Source organism: Osmerus mordax, chromosome 26, assembly GCF_038355195.1.
Source record: "Osmerus mordax isolate fOsmMor3 chromosome 26, fOsmMor3.pri, whole genome shotgun sequence".
Classification (NCBI taxonomy): Eukaryota; Metazoa; Chordata; class Actinopteri; order Osmeriformes; family Osmeridae; genus Osmerus; species Osmerus mordax.
In genome coordinates, this window is record NC_090075.1 from 3846091 (window position 1) to 3871305 (window position 25215).

The 25215-nt window shown below is 48.4% G+C and overlaps 1 protein-coding gene across 1 annotated transcript in view; it reads right to left on the reverse strand.

Moving 5' to 3' along the window:
• The window catches only part of nlgn1 (neuroligin 1), a 111969-nt gene extending 107650 nt beyond the window's left edge, over window positions 1-4319 (reverse strand). The window contains exon 1 of the mRNA XM_067229589.1: window positions 4241-4319. The gene's annotated coding sequence lies outside the window, so the exon portion shown is untranslated. The remainder of the gene's footprint in view (window positions 1-4240) is intronic.
• Window positions 4320-25215: the final 20896 nt, after the last annotated feature.

The window sequence follows — 25215 nt, forward strand, 5'->3', positions numbered from 1 at the left end:
TGTAATGAGAGTGTGTTTGTGGCCTGCTCTGAAACACGGCTGCTCATTAAGAAGCTTTATTTCATTTTGCCAATATGACTACAAAGTTACACACTTTACATTAGTGTCTGTAAATGAAATTGAAAAAATAAAATAAAGGCTCCACTTCAAAGGAAAAACTAAAGAGAAAGAGTGCAGGAATGAGCTTTTCTTCAACTCGCTTTCGGAATATTTTTCACTTTGCTTGATGTTAAGAAGAGATCACCTGAAAGACACTCGTCTGTTTGTCGGGAGAGCTTTGTGCCCCTAAAGCCTCACAGTTTTAAGTGAAAGGATGAAAGTTCAGTTTGTTGATGCAATGTTCTGTGCCCCTGAATTCACTTTCACCATTTTCCATTTGACTTTCTCAATGGAAAGATTGTTATCCGCAGTATTGATGTTTGCAATTCAGAGGCCATGTTAAAAAATGAAACCCCAAAATACCATTGACGTGTCCGTAATGAAGTTGAATCTGTTTCAAATGTTTCATTAAAAAATACTTTCTAATAATGTTATAAAAACCTCTTGGGCCATTAATAATGACTGTTTTCACCATAATCACATTCCAGTCATACTGAACCAATAAATGTATTCTTGTCTTTTCATCTACTCTCTTTTATTTCTCTCTGCCCCCCCCCCCCCGTCTCTCTCTCCAAAAGAGGACTTGGGGACAGAGAGACATGAGGAGGGAGAGGGATTCAGTGATGTCCAAGCAAACAGGCCTTCAAATTTAGATCTGATGCCCCATGGGCCAGTAGCCTATTGTTCCTGGAGTGAAGGAGTAATTATCTGATATCATCACACTGTAATGAATCTATATAGGATGGTGGGGGGGTGAGGGGGGGGATGGGGGGGGGGGGGGTTACACACGCCTCAACTGGAAAGCCCGGCATCAAAAGTGACGGTCGCGGTTTGTTCTATTTGTTGGTGGAATTGGAATGTTTGGATGTTTGCACGCTGTAAATAGCTATGCACAAACCTGAAGCGTCTCTGCCTAACCAAGACTCATTACGGATCGCTGTGCTCTTCATCCCCGTGTTCTTTATCTTCAGTAACTCCACACATCAGGACGTGTTCTAGACCTTCAGTAACTCCACACATCAGGACGTGTTCTAGACCTTCAGTAACTCCACACATCAGGACGTGTTCTAGACCTTCAGTAACTCCACACATCAGGACGTGTTCTAGACCTTCAGTAACTCCACACATCAGGACATGGTTCCTCTTGTGTGTAGTGTTTCCCTCCGTGTGTTTGACATGGACCTAGGTCCACCTAGACCTGGAACAAGATATGGACCTAGGTCCACCTAGACCTGGAACAAGATATGACCTGGGGTTAGAGACAGAAAAAGAGAGAAAGGTACCGTATTGTGAGACAGAGCAAGATAAGGGAAGAAAAGAAAAGAAAAAAAGAAAGAAAGAAAGAAAGAGAGAGAGAGAGAGAAGATAAAAAGAGAGCTAGAGAGATTAGGGGCGAGAGAGAGAAAGACTAGGGGCAGGAAAGAGCAAGAGAGAGGGGAAGAGAGAGTGGGGTCTGAGAGAGAGAGGGGGAGAGGGAGAACGTAGGGGTGAGACAAATAAAGTAGGGGTGAGAGAGACAGAGAGAGAGAGAGACAGAGAGAGAGAGAGAGAGAGAGAGAGAGAGAGAGAGAGAGAGAGAGACAGAGAGAGAGAGAGAGAGAGAGAGAGAGGGAGAGAGAGAGAGAGAGAGAGAGAGAGAGAGAGAGCCCTTTCCAATTACATCAGGCCAGCGGAGAGGGCTGCAGCAGCCTGGCACATATTGACTGCCCACTAAATCTTGTTTATACCGTGCCACGGGGTCAACAAGTGTGACTGCCGCTGGGGCCACTACTGGCCAAACAGATTGCCACTAGAGAAGAGACTGAAGAGAGAAGACGGTAGGAGAGGAGAGGGGGTTTTATCCAAAAGCTGCAGCAAGCTCCACTTGGGAGCTGTCCATGGTGCTGAATCTCCGGGTCTAAATGACAAGAGTTGGGCTGTCCTGTTCAGACACAACCTGCTCACAACTCCAGACCCTGATCCAAGCCTGCCAAATCAGACTCAAACGACCATTTCTCACTATATCCACAAACTTTACACGCTGTTTTCCACAGGTCAGAGTATTGGATCAGGGCTCCTTAATGACATCCTTGATGCTCCATCTTCACTTGCGCCAAGGGGTCCGGGTTGTTCCCCAAGACTCCGATGGAATGATGCAACTGAGCGAGAGACAAAGCAAGAGAGGGAGAGAGAGACTGAGCGAAACTGTGTTCTGATAAATAAAGAGGCGGCCGAGGTGAGACAGGCCGGCGGAGAAAGTAAGAGTGAGAGGGAGGAAGAGGGGAGAGCAGGAATGAGAGAGAGGAAGCGAGAGATAGAGAGAATAAAGGGAAGGAGGACGGCTGTGTCTCATCACCGCAGCAAGGTCAAACAGATATGGCTGCTTCAGAATTCTGTACAGCCTTCTCTGTCTCTCCTTCCCCTCCCCCTCCCCAACCCCAAAAACCACCCTGACATTGAGATCACATTTGGCGTCCTTGCAGGCCAGGGGTAAACTCTCACTGCTCGGCGTCGCTTCGCTAATCTGTATTCCTGAGCGGACGAGGCATCAGCCTGATCAGGCAGGGTTATGAGGCCCAGGCTTTCCATCTTCTTTAATGTGAAAAAAAGAGCCTCTTATTTCGTTTTTTGACAATGACAAAAAACGAACCTGATAAAAAGTTTGATGTTTGACTGCACACACACACACACACACACACCCTCCCCTGTTGCCACCTCACCTTACCCCTGACCTGCTAAAAAGTTTGCCCCCCCCCCCCTCCCTCCCTTGTCGCACAATCTCACTCTTCCTTAGCAGATAAAGGGAAGAACCTTGGGGAAAACAGCTCAGTTTGTCACACACACATACATACACACTCACACACACATACATACACACTCACACACACACACACTCACACACACACATACTTACACACTCACACACACTCACATACACACTCACACACACACATACATACACACTCACACCCAATCACACACACATACATACCCACATACACACACACATACATACATACACACTCACACACACACACTAAATGAATAAACACACACATCCCCTAAGAACTCTCCAAAAACCCCAGAGCTGTCTATGTGAGACACAGGAGAGAGAGCAGAGCAGAGCAGAGCAGGAAGAAGAGTATAAAAAAGGGAGATGGAATAACCTGAAAGTGTGAAATGGACCTAAATGGATTTCTGTTCCGTTTTTTCTTCGTAAAACACAGCTTTGAAAGCATACAGCCAGTGTGTTGTTTTGAAACGTGATAGACGCCTTACATATTCCAGCGGTCTTAATGACATGAGACAAGTGAGGTATGTGTTGTCTATTAGATTGTCAGCCTCTTGTCGATATAATGGGTCACGACACAAGCGAACGTGAAGCTCTTTCGGGAAAGATGGAGTGCTCAGGCAACGGGGAAGAGGATCATTTACAGGTAGATTTATGTCAGTAATAGAGCTTTATCTGGTTTTATTCCTCCGTGATGGGAAAAGAGATACTACATTACATGTGGATTACTGCACGCTACCAATCCTCCTTCACCCTGAGAACTGGGAGGCGAGGATCACTTTGTGGATCTTTCCCTCTTTTTTTTCCCTCTCTTTTCTGCCGCCTGATGCCTAATAATGTTTTAGTGCCTGGAGGCTGTGGTTTATATAAAGTGTGCCTTAGTACATACGTAGGTGTGTGTATGTATTTGTGTGTGTGTGTGTGTGTGTGTCTACATGCTGGCAGGTTGCAACATATGCGTGAGGGAGGCCCAGCATTGGTTGATGTTTTGGGGCCTCTTTGGTAGAGCCCGTGCTCCAACCCACAACCATCTGGAAATAGACCTGGACCCGTCGCAAACCTCACGGCCATGGTGGGCTCACTGAACAATCACAAACCTGCATCTGGCGATCCGGTAATGGCGGAGTCTATCGCAACGTCATTTCGGATGATTGTCAGGTGCTCAAGAGGTAAGAAGAAGGGGGGGGGGGGGGTCGAGACAAGGAAGCAGGGGGTAGAGAGCGGTCGAGAATGTGTGAAGGGGGGGGAGAGGGAGAGAGCAGTGGAAGGAGGAGAGCATGGAGAGGCTGTAGAGAGAGAGAGAGAGAGAGAGAGAGAGAGAGAGAGAGAGAGAGGAGAGAGGAGAGAGAGAGAGAGAGAGAGAGAGAGAGAGAGAGAGAGAGAGAGAGAGAGAGAGAGAGAGAGAGAGAGAGAGAGAGAGAGAGAGAGTGGAGAAGAGGGCAGGAAGGGGTGAGGAGAGCGATGGGTGAGAAACAGGAATATGAATTGTCACACCTTTATATGAAGAGGCGGCCACTTCCTAGCTGTAGCCATTGGATACGGGCTGGCCTTTAGACGAGGAGAGAGGCTCTGGATCAGAGAATTAGCCTTGCTCCATCAGAAGGGCACACACACACACACATACACAGGAACCTACAAATAAATACACACACCTCACACATGTGGTGGGCCCAATACAGAGGACTGCTGCTAGGTGGAATGATCCCGGAGACTGGAAACAAGAGAGACAGGAGTTAAGAGATAAGAGATGAGAGAAAGGAGACAAGAGATAGGAGAGGAGAAAAGATATAAGAGAAAGGAGGTAGGAGACAAGAGATAGGAGAGGAGACAGGATATATGAGAAAGGAGGTAGGAGTCAGGAGACACAGGTGTGCAAAAATGTGATGTGAACTTCCTCTCCCACCCTCTTTCCCACTCTCCTTTCCTTTATTTTCTCCACACTCTTATTCTCACTTGCTCTACGTCTTATTCCCTCCTCTCTTTTTCACTTCTCTTTCCTTTCCTCCATCTTACTCTCTCTCTTTCCCTCTCCCTCCCCCTCTCTCTCTTCTCTCGTTCCATCAAATGTTTGAGTGTAAATCTAAGCAGCTCTTATAGGGACTGATTAAATCTGCCACGAGAAGAGGCTTTTGTGAATAGGCCTCATTCTAGAAGTAATTAATATAGACTCCCTCTCTATCTCCTCCGACCTTCATTACCCCCCAATAAGGTTAAATGTTTTGTTAATGTACACTGCCCTTGCACACCCTTATCCTCACACAGGTCATAAACCAAGGAGAGATGAACAGAGGTGTGTGTGTGTGTGTGTGTGTGTGTGTGTGTGTGTGTGGCGGGTGCATGTGCCTCTGTGGGAGGTACATGCCTGAAAGTGTGGGCTTCTGTGTTTGTCCTTGGCTTTGTTTATCTGTTTCTTGCGTGTCTCTTCGCAGTGTTTTCTTTGTGTTTTTGTGTGTGCGTGTGTGTGTGCATGCCTTGGTATGCGCACGTGTGTGCGTTTGTGCCTGTGTGCAAGAGCATGTGTGCATTAGTTGTGTGGCGGATGTTTGCGTGCGCATGTGTGTGCATGCGTGTGAGGGCATGCATGCATCAGGGTGTGTGTGTGTGTGCGCATCACTCAGTGATACAGATGTTCTGTCAGGGAAGGAACCTTACACGGTTCGTTGTTGTGACAGAGCTGCCATTACACAGGCCCACATATGCTGTGTGTTTATCCCAGCAGCCTAGCTAGGCCTGGGCTATTTCATTTATCAACCCTGAATTATTTATAACCGTCAATGCAACTCCACAAGGTATTTCACACCTTGGAATAAATTACCAAAGAAGAATGCTATGCTGATACAACATGAATATTCATTCGTTTTAATAAGCGTGTTGCAACTCCGCATAGGATCATATTTTGCGTCAATTTACAAATGGGAGGAATGGAGGGAGGCTAGTGCTCTTAAACCACAAGGGTGGGGATCACTTCAACGCCACTGCTGCATCTCTTACTTCCTGCGCGGTAGGAGCGTCTCTGATGTGATCATCTCTGTGCACACGCAGGACAGCAGACACACGCAAAATGCAAGGTGGCACAGGGTTGGTTGCGTCCCAGGATGCATTTGCTCGGCTCCCCAAGCAACAGCTAAGACTTCGGCTCAAAGTACTAAAGTAAACAAGATTATATTTCGAAACCTCGTGTGTTTGCAGTGATTCTATCTTTGTTTCCTGTTGGGACGTGGGGGTGGTCTGGTTCAGGAAACTGCTCGACATTCTCACCACACTATCTGAAATGTGATTATTGCTGTTGATCTCGATTTGTGGAAACTTCCATAAAGACGAACGAAATATGGTTCCGTTCTTAGAAATGGATTGACTGTAAATGTAGGCATATTGTAAGTTTACACCTATGGCTGCTCAGAGTGGGTTTATTTTTAGAACTACATTCAGAAGTTGAACTTAACTCTTGTTATAATCCGTCGATCACTATTCCATTATGATTGTGTGGGTCGGGATGAATATGGAAACACTAGGCAGGGCGACCTTTCGCAACGTCGTTTTCTCAACTGCGACAACAGTGAGAGGCGTCACCCGTCTCTCGTGGTTGTCTCCAGAGCGCGAGTCGGTATTAGCTGCTGATTCCTAGTCTGACAGGTGGTATCATGTTAGAGGCTCAACCTTAAACACCGTCGCTCTTATTTAATGGTCCTCTCTACTAAATAATGCAGAGGCCAGAGATCTGGCGGGAAGAGAGGAGGGAGGATTGGAGTTGCGACGTGTCGGAGAGCGAGGTGTCTGTCCTATTTACATATGATGATGTGTGACTGGCCTAATTCTCAGGGTGAGAGAACGAGAGCGCCGCGCGACGAGATAATTCCCTGCCCGCCCTTTTCCGCACCAGCCGTCACCCGCTGATGTTGACGCCGCGAGGATGAGGGTGCGGAATGTGTTTGAGCGGACGGCGTGCCAGAAAAGAATGCGAGGGTGATAGCGTGTGTGCGTGTGCCAGTGTAAGTGCAGGTAACCTACGCGGATGTTGTGGGTCTACGGCCTTGCTGTGTCCAGGGAGCCGTGAGTGAATTGCTAGGATGAGAAACAGAGGAGCAGAGCAGAAAAGGCAAACCCAATTTCAAAACCGAGTCGGGCCGATCATTCCAGGTTTTCTTCCAGTTATACTTCCGGGGAATTTATTTACATCCGTAATTTGCTTCGGAGGATGTTGTAAAATTGGGAAACAAAACTTTTAAAGAACTACTAGACAGATGTAGAGCTAAATTTAATCTGGAAACACTTTAGAATGAACATGGTGCATAATGTGAAGGAAGGAGTATGGTGGAACGGGTGGGAGCAGAGAAAAGCACTCTTCTGGGTGGAAACTGTACAGAACATAATGACGCTTCACCCAGTGACTTTATGTGGAAGTTCACATCCTGTAGCTTCGTTTCAGTCTCTGATGTGTAGAGACTGTGTGAAGTCACGTCGAATTCTTCCATTTCAATTCACCTGGGTTTTTTTCAATCAGTTTTTGAATACAAAGCATCAAAACTACACTGTAGAACTTGTCAGAGTATCTGTAAAGCATCACAAACACCATTACTAGCCGTCACAGCAACAACACAGCACAAACACATCACCAACATAGCATCAGCTAAGCAAAACATAGCACCAGACAGCACAGTTCCAGGCAGCACCAGCTACAGTACCATCAACAGTACCAGGATGGCACCAATCAGCACCAGGCAGCCAGCCCCACATGACTAACACCCCAGAATCCAAACAACCAAGCTGGCGAGCCCAGACTCCGAGGCCATTCAGAAACGCTGTTCTGCTGTGAGCGAACCCGAAGAAACCTACAGCGCCCCAGGACCCGGACCCAGCGACAGCTGCCTGCGCCTGCTCGAGGCTCTCCTGGGGAGAACCCTCGTTCAATAACGTTGGCGTTTAGCGTTCGTCTGAAGCTAATTTAGGTTAATTTCTCCCCCTCCATTCTCCTCCATTGGTGTTCCTGGAGGATGAGAGGCATACACAGTACAATATTGCATCGGGGACAACCCAGACCTATCAAACGGCGACAATTGAATGTTGTTTTGCGAGCTGCAGCATTGTAACGATCCAGACGCGCAGACGGCGTCTGCCAATTTTCCCTTTGTGTTCTTCAGCTAAGCTCAGAGACCATTATGCGGACTTTGAATAACATTTTTTTTTTTTCTTCTTCAAATCTTCGAGAAGCCACAGTCTTCCGCCGGCAATTACAGCTGAATACAACAGACTAAATATACTTAGTTGTACGTCACTATGTGTCAAGCTTCACCCCGTCGCACCCCACCCCACCCCCTCCCACCCCAGACCCCCTCCCCCTGAAATAAAACGAGGATGAGGCAGAGAGTTAGTGAGGCACGGAACTCTGTGAAATTTTCTCCTTTAAATGGCACACACTACACGGGCCACGTCTGGCATCAACACGCCTACTGGGACACGGTTTCTTTTCTGCATGCTCTATTGTCGTCGAGGACCACTAATGGCCGGCACAAGGTCTCATGCTTCCATTAGGCCGGAAGCTGGGGCCCCTAATCACAGTCCACGCCAATATGACTCAGAAGGACGATTTTTTCAGGCCCGGAGCAAACAAGGTGTGCTGACGTGGGACCCACCTAACGGCTGTGTCTTTTTGTGTGTGTGTGTGTTGGTGTACAGTGCAGTGCACGTGTGTGTGTGTGTGGGTGTGTGTGTGTGTGCAGTGCACGGTGTGTGTGTATATTGCTTTCAGGGGGATGACAAATGAACGGCAGGTTATGTGCCAACCAGGCTTTTTGAAGCAGATATCTTGAGATAGCAAGACAGTCACTCGTCAAAAGCACAATTTCTGTAGCTAGCTACCCAGCTGGCTCAACAAGGCAAGTACAATACTATACCATGTCACTCTGACCCCCCCGCCCCCCACACACACACACACACAGAGAGGCTCCCCCTGTATCCCAGTGTGCTGGTTCTGGCCGTGTTCAGGGGTGAGTTTGGTCCCGTAAGAGGGTCGGTACTCAACAGCATGCATTTTTAACAGGGACTACATGATTTATGCCCAGCACTTCCAAGCTGGCGAGTTCCTCTTGAGGCCTGAGTGGTGCAGCTCCATTAGCAACTAACAGAACTGGCTCTAGCTAGGGAGGCGAGGGAGGAGGATGGAAGGAGAGAAGAGGAGAGGGGGGCTGTAGAAAAGACAGCCAGGAAGCAGGATTTCCTGGCACTGGACTGGAAACAGGTGAGAACGGGTGATTATCATCCCCTGTCCCTCCGAAAGCAACAACCACTTCTATTCTTTTCATTCTCTCCGTCTCCCTCTGTCATCAGGAATCAGCAGAAGTGCCCATCTCAGCATCGTCCCCCCCCCCCCCCCACACACACACACACACTCACCCCCCCCAGATAGACCCCAGTCGGCTGCCTCTGTGATGGGTACACGGCAGAGTGGCTGGGCTTTAACACTGTTGGATTGGCCCGTGGTGCTGAAACAGAGTGCAAGCTCACACGCCCTCCTCCCTCTCCCACAAAAAGCAGACACACAATGGGGTTTGGAACTGCTCTGGGTGGATTGGATGGTGCAATATCATAGACCCTCCAGGGCTTTCTGACTCACCAGGAGAGGATCTTCTGTCCAGCATGTTTGTTCCTGCCTGCCTTCCTGTCTGCCTGTCTGTCTGTCTGTCTGTCTGTCTGTCTGCCTGTCAGTCTGCCTGCCTGTCAGAAATATCCCCTTTCCCTGCTTACTCCACACACACACACACACACACACATCTCTGCACAGACAGACAGCAGTTATTTTCCCCTCCGCTGTCTTCGCATATTCAGCTCGTCCCGTCATCCATGTGCCAACGTCATGAAAACACAACTGACTGGCATCACTGACTGTTCCTTCACCTTTGGTGGCAATAAGTAGTCTTTCATGTGTCATTGTCTTACCTCTGGAGTGTGTTCTGAGGTTTGTCTGTCTGTGTGCACCTCTAGTCTCACTCTCAACACACACAATCACGATCTGCTCCTATCTTTCTTCTCTCTCTCTCTATCCATCTCACACGAGAGAATAATCAGTTTTCAATTACATATAAAACCTATTGGAAAAGGGATTCGGTGAGGTCCCTCTGGCAAAATGTGAATCGTTTTTTGAATCTGTGTTTCATCACATGATGAAACATACTATCTACAGTATTGGTACTTCACAGTGACTGCTCTTGCTGCTTTTCAGCTTTCGTCGTAAATATGTTGTTTTTCTTCCCACCGAAGGGCGACATTCTGTTTTTAAGTGTTACTACTCGGGTGTCTTACAATTTAAATCAACTTTATTAGGACAGTCAATAAACAATAAGGTTGGTTCTTTAAAAATAAAAAAACAGTTGAAGCACGGTTATCGATTGATTTGTGTGGTGTTAAGGCATAATCCCTCCCCCCTCAACAAAAACTTCTATGAGAATATTCCAAGCTAGACTAAGCTAATGACTGATGAGTGATTTTCTTAGATTAAGGCAAAAACAGGCTCTTCCTTTAGTCAGCCACAAAGCTTCTGAAAATAATGAGGCCCTTTGAAGTCATAGTGAGAGATCAGCATGTTCCACTGAAAAGTGTTCTCTCCTCCCACCCCCTCCCCCTCTCCATCCATCCTGCCCTCTTTCCCCCTCCATCCAGCCTGTCCTCCTTAACCTTCTCAATCCATTCCCTCCTCCTCCCCACCCCTCCATCCATCTGGCCCCCTCCCCTCCGGTCCATCCCTCCCGTCCTCCCCGCTGGAATGGCACCCCCCTTAACGTGCCACTCCCTCGACGCCCCCCAGACCTGCCGTGGAATTTTGGCCTTTTGGTTCGTGCATCACACTCCTGTAAGATCTCGTGTGTTCGACCCTCGGGCCCCTGTCCCCCCTCCATATTAATACAGGGAGAGGAAGTGACAAAACGTTGACCTGTCCTTGGTGGGGTCACCAAGGACAGGTTAAGGGCAGCGTGGACCCAGCCTGGCACAGAATGGTAAACCAGTACCCTTCATCCCATTGTCGGCACAGAACAAGGCTACACTTCCTCTTGAATAATCTGCGGTGGATGTATCTGTCATGCTCGGGTCTCTGTAAATAGTCAGAAAATTTGAAGCATGGAAGCTGTTTTTTTGGGGGGGCGGGGGGGGGGGGGGTGAAATAGATCTCTGTTCTTGGAAGCTGCTTCTTGGCGTTGTGCCTGTCAAGAATGTCGTCAGGATGTCCGTGGGACATCTCATATCCATCCAAGGTCACCCAGTCTCTCACCTCACCACTCTTCCTCCGCTTCCCAACAGCACCACACTCTCCACATAACACCAGCCGCGTGCGCACAAAGCCCCGACAACAATGTACGTCGTCGACGGCACTTAATACCTTTGTCCTCCGGCCCTTGAGGAGAGATCGGAGGGAAGAGAAGAGGGCAGAGTCGCGCCATTCGTCTCCCTCGATGACAACGCTGAAGGAGAAACGCCTCACAAAGCGCCCGCCGAGAGCGTCCTACAGCGGCACACAAAGGAGCGCCCCCCCCCCCCCCACTGGAGAGACGGGGGGAGTCGCAGAGACGGGCTAAACGGTAAGGTTTGGAGGTGCGCCGCGATGCCCTCGCCACCTCTGACACCCGCGCACATCCTTCAAGCGTGAGAAATCGCCACGGATGCCGCGAACACGCGATCCACTCTGACATTCACCTTCACGTACCGTCCCACAGTATGTACACACACACACACACACACACATCGCTGTAATATACCGCACAAACACAAAGAAATGTCCACACACACACACACTTTCCTCTCTCTTCTCAATTCTCTTCTCATTCCTAGCAGAGTCGCTCGCCACTGTTTCAGAATGTGAATGACCTGCCAAGAAGCACCTTAAAAATGTAAATCCCCCCAGCCACTATCATCTGAAAGCACACTCTTAGAAGGGAGCACAGGCAACATCCTAAACCGTGCGACGGCCCTGCAATTGCAGTGATACGAGAGAGAGAGGCTACAAGCACAAGCTATTAATCTCATTATCCTACAAACACTTCCTGGTTGCTCACCTGTGCCCGCAATTTATCTTTGACATTTTGAAGAACAGTTGGAATGAAACAACAACACCAAAAAGTACTTTGTAAAGGAGATGAACGTCAACAAACCTGAACTCCACGCAGGTCGGCATGGTGATGAGATGTTCCTTTAAAACAAATGCTTGTCATCATTTCTAATCCAGACTGTGATACCTGACAGACAGGCACAGCTAGGCCAGATCCACTTTAGATACTTTAGGTTGATGAGATTAAAACGTTTGGTTTTGGACTCGTGTAAAACCAGCTATTGGGACGATGCAGTAGGATTTGCAAATTCTCCAGCACTATGGTAATGAGAGGGAATATCTTGATAGTGATCCGGTAGATGAGCCGGGCTGGGGTATATGTTAGGGGTGGGGGGGGGGGATCTGGTCAGGGAGGAAAGGCTTGAGGAGATGTCTAGAGGATCATTAAGAAGATTGCAAGATGAGTCCTCCAAATGTCACCAGTTCACTGTATAATCATTGTTTTAGCAAACTCATACTGCCCTGATGAAGTTAAAACTCTGAGGCTTTTAAATGTCTAACCGATGTGATTCGCCTTGGATTTCATGTCGACACAATGGACTTTGTTCTAATTTCATTCCCCAAAGATATTCACTGTTTTCCTTAATTCAATTCTCTCCAATTCTTTCAGTTCTCAAGAAACAATATCCAGTAATTACAGCTTTTTTGTTCAAATGCGAGTGATTGCATGGCAAAGTGAAGAATGACATTTACAGGCTGTTCTGAATGAAATGGCACATCGCTCAATTCTTGGAACTCTTAACAGCCGTATCTCTTTGTGAACATTTCCTGCTACTTCAGGAAGTAGGTTCTCAGAATTCCCGGCAAGTCCTGCTCCCAAAGCCCATTCTGCCCTCACACAACCAACATCATTCACACAAGATCTCTATCTTTCTAAAGGTGACTACATTTCACTCCTACAGTAACTGTCCTTTTTGTACAATTGTTGCTTTATGGAAGTATACATCCACAATGTATGTTTGTTAGAAGAGGAATGTGTAGTTGGAGCAGTATAGTATTTGACTAAATGGTTTGGGACAGCATACAATGTACATAAACAGCCAATTCAAGCTTCAAACACGTATGTAGATATGTGGATCATTTTGCGTCATTTCCTAGCTTTCAAGCCCTATAGCCTACATGATAGTTGGTATGGGTTGTGTGATGGTAGTGGGTTTAATGTTGGGAGTAGGGGGGTGGCACCCTATGTTGAAGGCAGCGTAATGTTTCCTCCCAATCCAGCACGGATCCACCAGGGAGGGATTGTGGATTGGGATCAGTGTTCCATCCACGACACCAATCACCTGGGGGATCCCAGCCATGGCATGAAATCCACGGTGGACCTGGCGGACCTCGTCCCGTATGGTGGGCATTCTGATGTGTGTCCGGGCATGGCGCAGGAGGATCGGTGTCACGGCTGCCACACTCCGGTGCTGTCCCCAACCACCTCCAGGAAGCCGCCCACTGCGTAAAAACACAGCGCGGCCAGGAGCTGCACCTCCGGGCTGAGGGCAAAAGTGCATCGGGTTGCCCTCTGACGAGGCGTTGGATCTCCACACGGGGAAGCCGGTACTTGGACAGGACAGCCCGGTCCGACAGCACATCAAGTGGGGAGAAGTGCTGACGCACATTGGCATTTATGTAAACCATCTGGCTTCGCGCACGGCGACGCTGTTGGTTAGCAGCAAGAATATGCTGTATTGCAGCCATGGTGTCTCACACGCGTGGACTTTATATAGACTAGCAGGTGGAGCCTCTCTTGATGAGGTTCCAGCCGAGTTCAATTACACCTGTCAGTTCCCCTGGTATCTGAAATACCACAGGGTTGTTGATGTTTGTATAGCTAATGTAAACTCATATGCAGATGCCGAATGTGTGTGAAAACGTAATGAGTGATAGTAATGATGATTCATTTTATTTACGGGCAATTATTTATTTTTATAACGTTATTTTTCTTCTCATGCTATTATTTTAGTTGTTCTGCAGCTGTGGGCGCACATTTATCATCCTGCATGGTTTTAGTATTTCTTTGAGTGTCAGATATAATTTTCCCTGACGCGGCTGCAGTGAGCATTTGGTCGCTAAGAAGACTGTTAAGAGTGGGTCAGGCTGATCTTGCATTTCCTTCTTAGTGAAAGATCTTCTTAAGCTAAGAACGACTCTGGGAAACACGTCCTTCTTTCACAGCGCTCTTAGAACGCCCCTAAGAAGCTCTTAGCGCTTAAGAGCTTCTTAACGAATCTGGGAAACCCGGCCAATGTAAGTTAGCAGACCTAAGGAGTTTGAAGGGAGAACAAGACTGGTTCAAACAGTACGTTTACTTTGAAACCCCCCCAAAATCACCCTCACAGCAGCATGAAATGTGCGCACACACGCATGCACGCACCCACAAAGAAGCACGCACACACACACACACACGCACACATGAATGTGCACACAAGAACAAACACACGCACACATGAATACGCGCATGAAAACGCACACGGATGAATGCACACATACACTCTCAGAGGTCCTCGGGGATGTCCCCACCCTATCCTTTATAGTGACACCAGTGACCTAGTCTCAGTGAGCCAGTCTCCCCCGGGGGGGGGGGGGGGGGGGGGGGGGGGGGGGGTGGAAGGACAGTAGGCATTAATCACACTGCATTCAGAGAACCAGGAACCGGCTCCTGGAAAACCCACCGGACAGTACAAAACATCCAGCTTCACATCCAGTGAAGGTTGTGTCGGCTGGTGAAACCTGCCTCTGTGGTTCCGTTTTCAATTCGACTTTTCTGTTCTAATTCCGGCATTTCAGAAAAAAGTGATTCAAGTTTGCATTCGGATTGGTTAACTGACTATTTACTATGCTGTATCAACCAATCACGGGAAGGTGTCGAGTCGGTGTGGGGAATGTCCAGCCAAGCAGGCCAGTTCTGTTCTGGCTTCCCAAACCAGACCAACCTCTCTCACAATGGTTCAATCATAGTTTCATAAGATATGGATGAACATCAAATATTGAACATGATCCACTACTACACTACGTGTCAAATATAGATGGGTCTGAGAACGCTGGAGCATTGAGTGTTCTGAGCTCTAGGGAAGGTTCCGGCTATTCCATTTGCTGAATAGATTATGTCGAATGAGACCCTTCTTTTAGCAATGCCGGGATAGACATGCAGAGGACATGCCACCCCTGCCCATGCCCCCCTCCCCAATCTTAGGGAGGCTTTTGAAAAGCCTTCATCGCACATGTTCCGGTGATAGGTTTATGAGATTTCACGTACAGCCACTAAATAGGAGTTGATTTATGACGAACGGCTTGACACTCTGGCATAATAGACAGTGAATAAACACCACAGGCAGTGATCATGAGTGCTTCATGATGTAGGGGGCTGGGGGGGGGGATTTACGAGGTCGGCAACGGAGAACGAACCAAGACGCCGGGGCGTTACAACATCCCCATCGTATCCTTTCCTCAGGACCAGACCCGCGGGCCGGTGAGTCAGCAGAACCGACCCTTCGCCGTGTTCAGAACGGCATGACCACCAAAGTCCTGAGCCGAAGATCAGACTGTGTGTGTTGAAAACACTCTGGCTTTCATTGAAACAGGGTTTCCCACCTGGGTCATTATTACTCCATAATCCATTAGTTGACAGGGCTCATTGCTTGAGAATGCTTGTCAGCACATTGCTTCCTGTGTTTTTCAGGGTGTGTGGGGGGAGAAGGGGGGGGGGGGGCTGGATCTGTGTTCTCGGTGCAGTTGGCCGCTGTCCAGGGTAATTTCTGTAAGGACAAGTAAACTATGGGGCGACATTCGACTGAGAGCTTCCCTGAATGATATCATCACAGACAGGATGGGAGGGGCATAGTCAGCAGCATACTAATACTGCAACAGAACATCCGCGCCCTGTATCACATGACCTGAATACAATTTACCTTCAGACGGCAACCAAGATTATATTCAAGTGCACCTGTAGAGTAGATAGAAATTGGTTCCCATGGTTTCGATATGACCTTCCAAGTCATTATCAGTCAAGATGCGATCCAGCAAGAGGAGGGAACTTCCTCGGTAGTAACATAGTTGTCTATTAGAATAAGCGATGTCAAAAGGGTGGGTGAAACAAGCGGAAGTTTCAGCCCATGCTTTTTTGGGGGGGTTCATATTTCTTGTTCTTTTCTCTTTAATGTAATGCCTTATTGTTATTTATTTGTGTATTCAGTGTGGGGGAAAAACTGTCAATAAGGACCGAAAAAATGAATGACCACTCGGACAACTGCCACCATAAACATTTATTTCAGGGGCGTCAGGTGGCTGAGCGGTGAGGGAAGCGGGCTAGTAATCTGAAGGTTGCCAGTTCGATTCCCGGCCGTGCCAAATTACGTTGTGTCCTTGGGCATGGCACTTCACCCTACTTGCCTCGGGGGGAATGTCCCTGTACTTACTGTAAGTCGCTCTGGATAAGAGCGTCTGATAAATGACTAAATGTAAATGTATTTCCTGTAGTATTTTAGTGCATCGTCAGACTGTTGGTGATCCAGTCCTGTCCTGCCATGTTGCTACAGGGACGTGACACCTTTATCAGAAGGCGAAGGGCTGAATGTAGGCAACATGGACCAGGTAATAAGCAGCAGGGAATGTTTGGCTCAGGCAATCAAACAGCCATTCCCTTCTTTATACCCACACTCACATTTTGTCAGCCCACATGCTCAAAGTGGTCATTTTGTTTGTAAATGCAATGCGATCCACCACATCAAATAGTCACCTCTGTGGAAACATTGATGTAACGGTCTTTTGTGTTTTGTTTTTTGACTGCGAGTCAAAGTCGAACTGATTACACTCTTTAGAAAACATCTAACCTTCATTTCCCACTGTTTGTGTTTTTAGCGAAGTTAGTATTTTGGATGTTTCTGGACCTTAATTAAGTGTCCAATGCGGCTGTGTGTGTGCGTGTTGTTGAGTCTAACCAAGAATGGATAATGTGATGCTGATAATAAGATCTACACAGGTTGTTTTTGCATCTCTGTCAGTTCAACCTGTCCAACAGGACCGGTCCGAACACAACTTGTTGGCTCAGGTTTCAGAAAACGAATCTAGAAATGATGTGTGGTTTGAGGTCGGGCAGCCACTCTGCAGTGCAGATCTCCATTTGAACTCCCAGCCATGCAGAGCAGAAGGGAGGGCTGCAACAGTACGCTCGGTCAAGGTCGCAAATCTCCTTCCCGGGACCCTGCAATCGCGGGGAGGACATTGTACGGTTAAGAAACTGAAGAATAGACAATTCCATTGATGTTCATCTGTTTCCAATTCCGTCTTTTCATAAAAGACAGAACATTTTACAAGGGGACACATGGGGCACAGCCACTGATAAAGTGAGAGACCCGCACACACACATACACACACAAATACCCACACAAAAGGGCCAGACAAATTGGCCTGTTGTCAGCGGGAGGTTTTGATCATCTGATCGACCTTTACTCAAAGTCCCGTGGTGTATTCTACTGGTGCATTTCATTTCCATCCTTCCATTATTCATGTGAGCTCTCCCAAGATAACCCTCCTCTGGGGAAGGAGGACGAGGAGGATGAGGAGGAAGAGTATGCGTGGGAAGGAGGATGAGTAGTATGCAGAGGAAGGAGGAGGAGAAGGGGGAGGAGGAGAAAATGGAGTAGGAGGGGGAGGAAGAGGAAGGAGGAGGAAGAGGGCAAAGGAGGAAGAGGAGAAGGGGGAAGATGAGGAGGAGGGAAAGGAGGAGAAGAATGACCAGGAGGACGAGAAGATGAGAAAGAGGAGGAGCAGGACGAAGAGGAGGAGGTGAAGAAGAGGACAGGCAGGGCTCTGTGGAGATCGGAGGCAGTGGAGGAACTCAGCTGAGCTGAAAGGACAGCCAGTCGGCGGCTATAACTGCTCGTGACTAAAACCTCGTCCCCGACGACAGCCATATCCCGATGGCCCAGACTGCTCTGCCACGCTGCGGCATGGCGGGAGCGGGAGTGTATGCACGCCTCCACACCAGCCAGACCCAGAGGACATGATCCTCATATCCATCAGCCAGCTGGCCTACTTGTGACGGTGGGGGTGGAGGGAGGGGGGAGGTGAGAGGAGGGGGGAGGGGGGGGTGGAGGGAGGGAGGGAGGGAGGGGGTGGTGGGAGGAGGGGGGAGGGGGGTCAGGATCCATCCTCGTGGTTTACGACGTCCTCAGTGAACAGGAACCAGGAACAGAGAGCGAGGGAGGAGGGTGAGGCTCATTTACAGGCCGGGTTTGCAATGTTGACAGATGAACCCTGGCGCCCTCTCTCTCTCTCTCTCGTTCTTTTTCTTTCCTTCTTCCTCTCCCTCTCTCTCTCTCTCTCAAGTCCTGCCTCTACTCAGCCCTTAGTGGAAGATAGACAAAGAGAAGCTCTGATTTGCTCAATTCTTCACGGAGCGTGGTTCAATAAAATGTTAAACTGCTGCTTACTTTACACAGGGAGAAGAGAGGACCACTGGGGCGCGGAACTGAGACCAGAGTCAAAACATCCACTTATGGAAATACAACTGGAGAGGAGAGGAGTGGGAGAGCGAGACAGGAAGGGGATGAGGAGGGGAGGGGAAGACCGGGGGGGAACTAGGAGGATAGAAAGACTGCAGTTAGGGAATTCTGATTAATGCAACAAGCTCTGCCCTGCTTGGGGAGGGAGAGTTAGAGAATAAACAATTAGAATAATTACATTTCCTACTCTCCTTAAAGCTGGTGATAACCCTAAGCTTCTGGGCTAAGCTTATTAGTGGAGTTTCCAGCACAGAGAGGAAAGAGTGGACTCTCTCCAAAGCCTTTTATTACCTATAAAAGAAGAGCACTACACTAAATAGGATGGCATTGAATAGGATAAAAGCACAATTCTGTGTGCTGGAGTAGACATTGTGTTTGAGAACAGGTATCAAACTGCCTGAGCAGCTTGCGAATGCATCTGTCATTGTGCAGACCCCACAGAGCGATTCCTCCACTAGAGTAACAGACGTATTGTATTCGGAAACAACGAGAGATGGAAACGCACCAGGACGAATGATGCAACGCTATAGCTTCCCTGTGCTCCACTATAGCATGCAATAGTTATGAACAGAAATCCATGGGTTAAAGCTACCAACTGTGAAACCGAGTGGTGCATGTGCTGGATTATTGTACTGCCTGGCTGCCATGGAAAGCCTCAAGGTGCCTATGCAGTTTTAAAAGAGTACAATGTTCCATAGCTGTGCATGAACCCCTGACCCGCCCCCCTCCCCCCACCCCCTTCCTCATTCACCCCGGCCCAGGGACAAACCAGGGTTCAGCAACAATCCCCACGACAGTCCTGTTAGCTGGGCACCATCACGTGTGACCTTGGCTGTGGCCCCAACGAGCAGAGATCTACAGCTCCGCGACAGCCGACCCCTATCTACTCTATTACCACAAGCCGGCGTGGACCGTCTCCGGGATGACCGGGGCCACGGCGACCACTCGCGCCTCGCCCTGCCCAGCCGGGTAATCTCCGGGAGTGGGCCGCCTCCCGGCCGGGACGCCAGCGCGAGGGTCAAGGCGGAGAGGACCTTCATCACGCGGCGACGCACGGGGGGGGGGGGTGACGATGTAGCCGTGAGACGGGCGGCAGGGTGGCAAGGACGAGGGAGGGAGGAAGAGAGGTAGAGAGAGAGAGAGAGAGAGAGAGAGAGAGAGAGAGAGAGAGAGAGAGAGAGAGAGGAAAAGGAGGGTGAGAGAGGAAGGGAGAGAAAGAGAAAGAAAGAGAGAGAGAGGAAGAGAGCAAAAGAAAGAGGGAGAAAAGAGAGAAAGACGAGTGAGAGAGTGAGAGAGAGAGATACCTTCTGGCTTCTTGGCCTCGAACCGCCACACTTTGGTGTCACCGCCAGCCCAGCAGTACAACAGATAAATCAGCAGGACAATATGGCAGCTTTTACTCAGAATCCTCTCAACCTTCTTACAATGACTCAAGCACACACACACACACAAAATAAACAGTCGCTTTAAATGGTGGCCTTGCTCTTTAGACACTGTTGAACGTTGCAGGCAGAATGGTTGATCTTTGACCAGGAAACATCAATAACATCTTAACGTCGCCATTCAATTAATCAGCCAGAGCCATACCCAATTGACTGTCTGCTAGAGACACTTGACCCCCTCTTCCTTTCAGCTCCAAGATGCTGACCGTCGATTAGGACCTGGTGGGGACACGGCCAACTGGCTTTTTAATGAACAAGTCATTTTCACCAGAGAGTCAAAGAGGTAGGTCTCTCTCTCTCTCTCTCTCACATTCTGGAAAAGGAAGTAAGGGAAATAACCAGTAGATTTGAATGCAAATCTCTGTCTCGGCTGATGTGCTCCATTTTCTGTAATAAAGCACACTCACAAACGCATTCATAATCATTCTCTCTGCCTCACATACATGGACACACACACACATATTCACTTTTTGTCTCACAAAAACAGACATTCGCTCACACACATTCTAATTTCACTCTCTCTCTGACTCACACACACATTCGCTCTCTCTCCCTCTATCTCTCTCTCCCTCTATCTCTCTCTCCCTCTATCTCTCTTTCACACAAAGATGTACAACCTTTTTCCTCTTGAAACAAAACTCCCAGGGCATGCCGCCCCTCTCTCTCTGGACTTTAAGGTTTGATGATCAATTTGGGCGGTGGAGGGGGGGGAACCAGGGGGGTGACCACGCACCCATCCACTCCCAAGTTCATCCTCGCACTGTCGCAGAGCTCATTTCCGCCCATACAGAACGACCAAACAATACCAAGAGTCAACACCAGCCTGTAACAAACTATGCTCTACAAATTAGTAGGAGGCACCATTTTATTAATAAACCGTTTTCCTCTGCAAATGTTGCCCAGGAGAACGCCCACATTCGATACTTGAATAAGCTCTCTCGTTGTTTTCCCAAATCAACATTTTTGTTTTTGTACACAGCCTGTAATAACAATAACTATAAATGTCAAGTCTCTGGGTCTTTGGTAGACTATTCAGACTTCGAATTATGGATTGTCAGTTTCAAAAAACAGAGCTTTGAAGTGGCCATCCATGGCTTTGTTTCAAAAACAATATTTTGACGCGCCTGATTCACTCTTTTGAGTGTTTTCAAATTCACATACTGCAGTGATACATGCTTAAGTATCCATCTCAACCATGTCTTCATCAGTACAAAACTACAGCGGTGAAAACCAATCAAGTCATGTCCATGTGACACAGTGACAGCTCTGGCTCCTGGCCAGAGAAGGCCAGGAGCCAGCCAGGGGGGGGGGGGGGGGGGGGGGGGGGGGGGGTAAGATTAAGATTTTGCTTAATGTCCTTTCAGTGTAGTGCCCCCCAATCCCCCAGTTAAAGGTGACATCATGTGAACCTTGCTGTGGCTGTGCATGCAGCTGGTACCGAGTTTGCCTTAGGGCCCCCTGGACACCCCAGCCACAGGCACTGATCTGGGTCAGCCTGGCAGCCCTCAAAGAGTGATTTGACCCAGTCTTCCCCCGTGCAGGCCTATACCAGCCTTCCACACCTTCTCCTCCTCATGACTCCTCCTCACACCCACACCTCCTCCTCCCCCCCCCCCACCTCCTCATCTTGTCTCCACCACCTCCTGCCACCTCCTCCTGTCCTCACCCACATCTTCTCCTCCCTAACCCTTCCCCTCACCCCCCCTCCACCTCCTGCCACCTCCTCCTGTCCCCACCCACATCTTCTCCTCCCTAACCCTCCCCCTCACCCCCCCTCCACCTCCTGCCACCTCCTCCTGTCCTCACCCACATCTTCTCCTCCCTAACCCTTCCCCTCACCCCCCCTCCACCTCCTGCCACCTCCTCCTGTCCCCACCCACATCTTCTCCTCCCTAACCCTCCCCCTCACCCCCCCTCCACCTCCTTCTGTCCACAGCGTCTCCCGCCAGTGTCAGTCAGGGAACAAAGCATGACCCTGGCCTTCTAGACGTGACCGGGATGGCAGGGGTCGAACCTGAGACGGGAAGTTAGCCGCAGGCGAGCGGCCACAGAGGCGGGAGGATCAGTGTTGGTTATGGAAGGAACACAGAACACATGGCAGCCAGATTGTAGCATATCCCCCAGAAGTGTGCTAAATCGGAGGTGCACTTAATTTAGGCGTCCACAAGGGCCCTTGTGCTGATTTCAGACGCCCAGCATGTGGTAACAGCAGGGTGCTATTTGTGAGGCTCTTTCATTGGGTCGATTGTACTATAAGCGTAACAAGTCAACAGCAACGGAAGTGCCTGAAAATTATTTGATCAATTGAACCTTTCTACCTGCGCCTGGTACACTACTACTGTGACAGGGGTAAGACCCAGAAGGACATAAACAATCCAGTAGTCAAGCTGTACTGCAGCAACCACAACAAGTGAATGAATAACCTGATAAATAGTGTAAGTGGACTTGTAATATAATTTACAATTGGATAATTAATTTTCTGCAGTGTTTGTAGGAGAGAAGTGGGGGATATTTGGCACTGGAAGTCTGATTACACAACTACAATGCCTTGGGCACACACACAAACATGCACACACACACACACACATGCAGGTGAGCTGTCATACAGCCCACCCACACACAGAGAAAGGCGCACACACACACAGAGAAAGGAACACACACACACACAGAGAAAGGTACACACACACACAGAGAAAGGTACACGCACACACACAGAGAGAAAGGTACACACACACAGAGAAAGGTACACACACACACACAGAGAAAGGTACACACACACAGAGACACACGTTGGAGGCAGTAGCAGAACTCATCTTGTAGAGCAGACAGCAGAACATGCAGGCAGAACATGTAACATAACATCAACATGACAGGTCAACAGGAAGCTCTTGCAAACGTGCTACATTCGCCTTTCAGTAGACTGGGATAACCAGGGGGCTTCTCTCACCACCAGAAACACTCACACATGCAACGACATAGCATCCACTGCCAGAGAGCCACCATGGGAAATTCAAAAACAATGTTTCTGTTCTCGGTGATTGAGTCAACGTGCCTATGCAGCTGGTCAGAAACCACAAAGCTACGACAATGTATTTTTTTAGAGAGACTGTTGAGTGGAAGCCAAGCGGTTCCCTGTCTGTTGAAATGAGAGGGAGACCCCCGTGACTCGCTGGGCACAGCACCTACTGCTTAGGCCTTAACACAGGGGCCCGGGTTCGATTCCTGCATGGGCCGATTCCTGCTGGTCTTCCCATCTCCCATCTCAAACTGTTGGACCTACAGGAGCACTGATCTTATGCAAGTGTGAGTTCATTACTAATCTGGCATTCCCCTGTAATCATCTATCGGAAGGGGTCTGTTTGGTTTGATTGACAGGTCAATACAGGGCGATGGTAGTTTGAATCAAAATGTTTTTTGATTCAAAAACTTAAATGCTTCTTCTTATCTAGCCATGGCAAAATAATTTGTGAAACCACATGAAACAAACAGACTTCTTTTAACGTTGAGTTCTAAATCAGTGGTGTTAACTGATTGGTTCAGGATTGTGGCTTCAACCTCCAAGACTAGAGGTATGACGATCAAAGTCAAACGAACTGCCTGCAGTATTTGATCGTCCTAATATTACACCCAAACACATCTTCTGGCAAGATCGCATCAAAAGAGAGAGAGGGGCGCTTTTGAACAAATACACAACTCTCTTGAAACAGATGTAAAACACATTAACTGTCTGCAAATAATTGATGTGGCTGTCAATGTTCAACATCTCCTTCCATGTCTCTATATCAGCGGAGCGTTATGCTCGCTCTCGGCTGCGCCAATACTAAATCAGTGTAGAGGTTGTCGAGCAATGGGACCACGTCCATGGCCTTGTCACCGGCGTATCAGAGTTAATGGCATTATGAGTGGGACAACTGACTGACCTGCACTGCCATCTACAGGTCCGCAGTGCTAGCGGGAATAGGGAATCACTGACCACATGCTGTATATCCCAACACAAAATTATTTTATGCTGTATTCACGAGATCCCACTTAGAGCTCCACGAGATCGGATCTGTATGCCAAGCGCTTCTCTGCGTGGTGCGGGCCACGGGGGATAAAAAGCCGAGTCAAGTGTAAAGGTGTCTGTTTATAAAGTGTGTCTGTGGATGGAGGTTAGGGTGGTGGTGTCTCTGTGTGTTTTATGTAACCATTATGAGTCAGAAGAGCGCGCTTTAACGTCGTGCAAGCAAATCACAAAACAGAAGCAGGGTTGGCTTCCAGATCCCTCTGGCTTAATTAGTGACCTATATAAAAATGTAACATTAGCATGTTAATTAGAGGAAGGAAGGAGCGGAATGTTGTCATTGTTGCCTCTAGAGGTGCGAGTGATTCCGAATGAAAGCCAGACCAAGTTGTTCGGTTTCCGTCAAATACCAACTACGTGCCTTGCCGCGTCGTCCAATGCTAATGCTGAAGAGTGGCTGCTTGCATTTCAGCACCAAAGACAGCGCCTCAGAGCAACCGTCTCTGCTGCCCAGTAGATGGACTCGACAGACTTTCGTGTGGCTCCTATAGCTGCTTTGAGCTACATACACCAGTACTGTTAATATTGTTTCGTAAATGAAGCTACTCTTGAAATGCAAAGCTTATTACGCCAAAGCAAAGGGAGTTTCTTGGAGACTGAAATGTCTCTAAAAGGGGGAAGACCCGTCACACACACAGAACGTGCACAGACCAGGCTACCTGCAAGCGCACAGACACGCCGAGAAGGCTAATGAAAGTTTGTTGATGCAGTTTTCCTTACTTTTGTTACTCGAGCTCATCCGTAAAGGTATAAACAACGATCACACGGTAACATGGTCAACAGACCTTATAAAAAGACTGTGGCCTACCTGAAACGAATAGAAACCTCACCGCAATCCCTTTGAGTCAGACACCGGGCATCTCCACTCCGTCAGAAACACCGTAAAATGGTTGAAGTGTCTAGAGATAGCTGACTTAATAGGAAGATAATAGGTCTTCGTTTAAGAGATAGTTAACCTGTTTTTCGTCGTCCAATTTCCTGTTCACCAATTAGCGACCGCTAGTTCACGTGTTCTCAATAAAAAACGGGTAGACTATTGCTTTGATGTAGACGATATCCGTTGACAAAGTTTGGAGATTAAAATAAGCCTCTCTGTTTCACCAATGTAATGGTTCGGTAAAGTGAGCTGACGCGATCGACGTCAGCACGGTCCAGTCTACTGATGCAGACTATACTTTGAACGAATTCTTAATGAACTTCGATCCCCATCGATGATTCAAAAAGATAAATTGCATTAGACTTGCGCAGGCTAT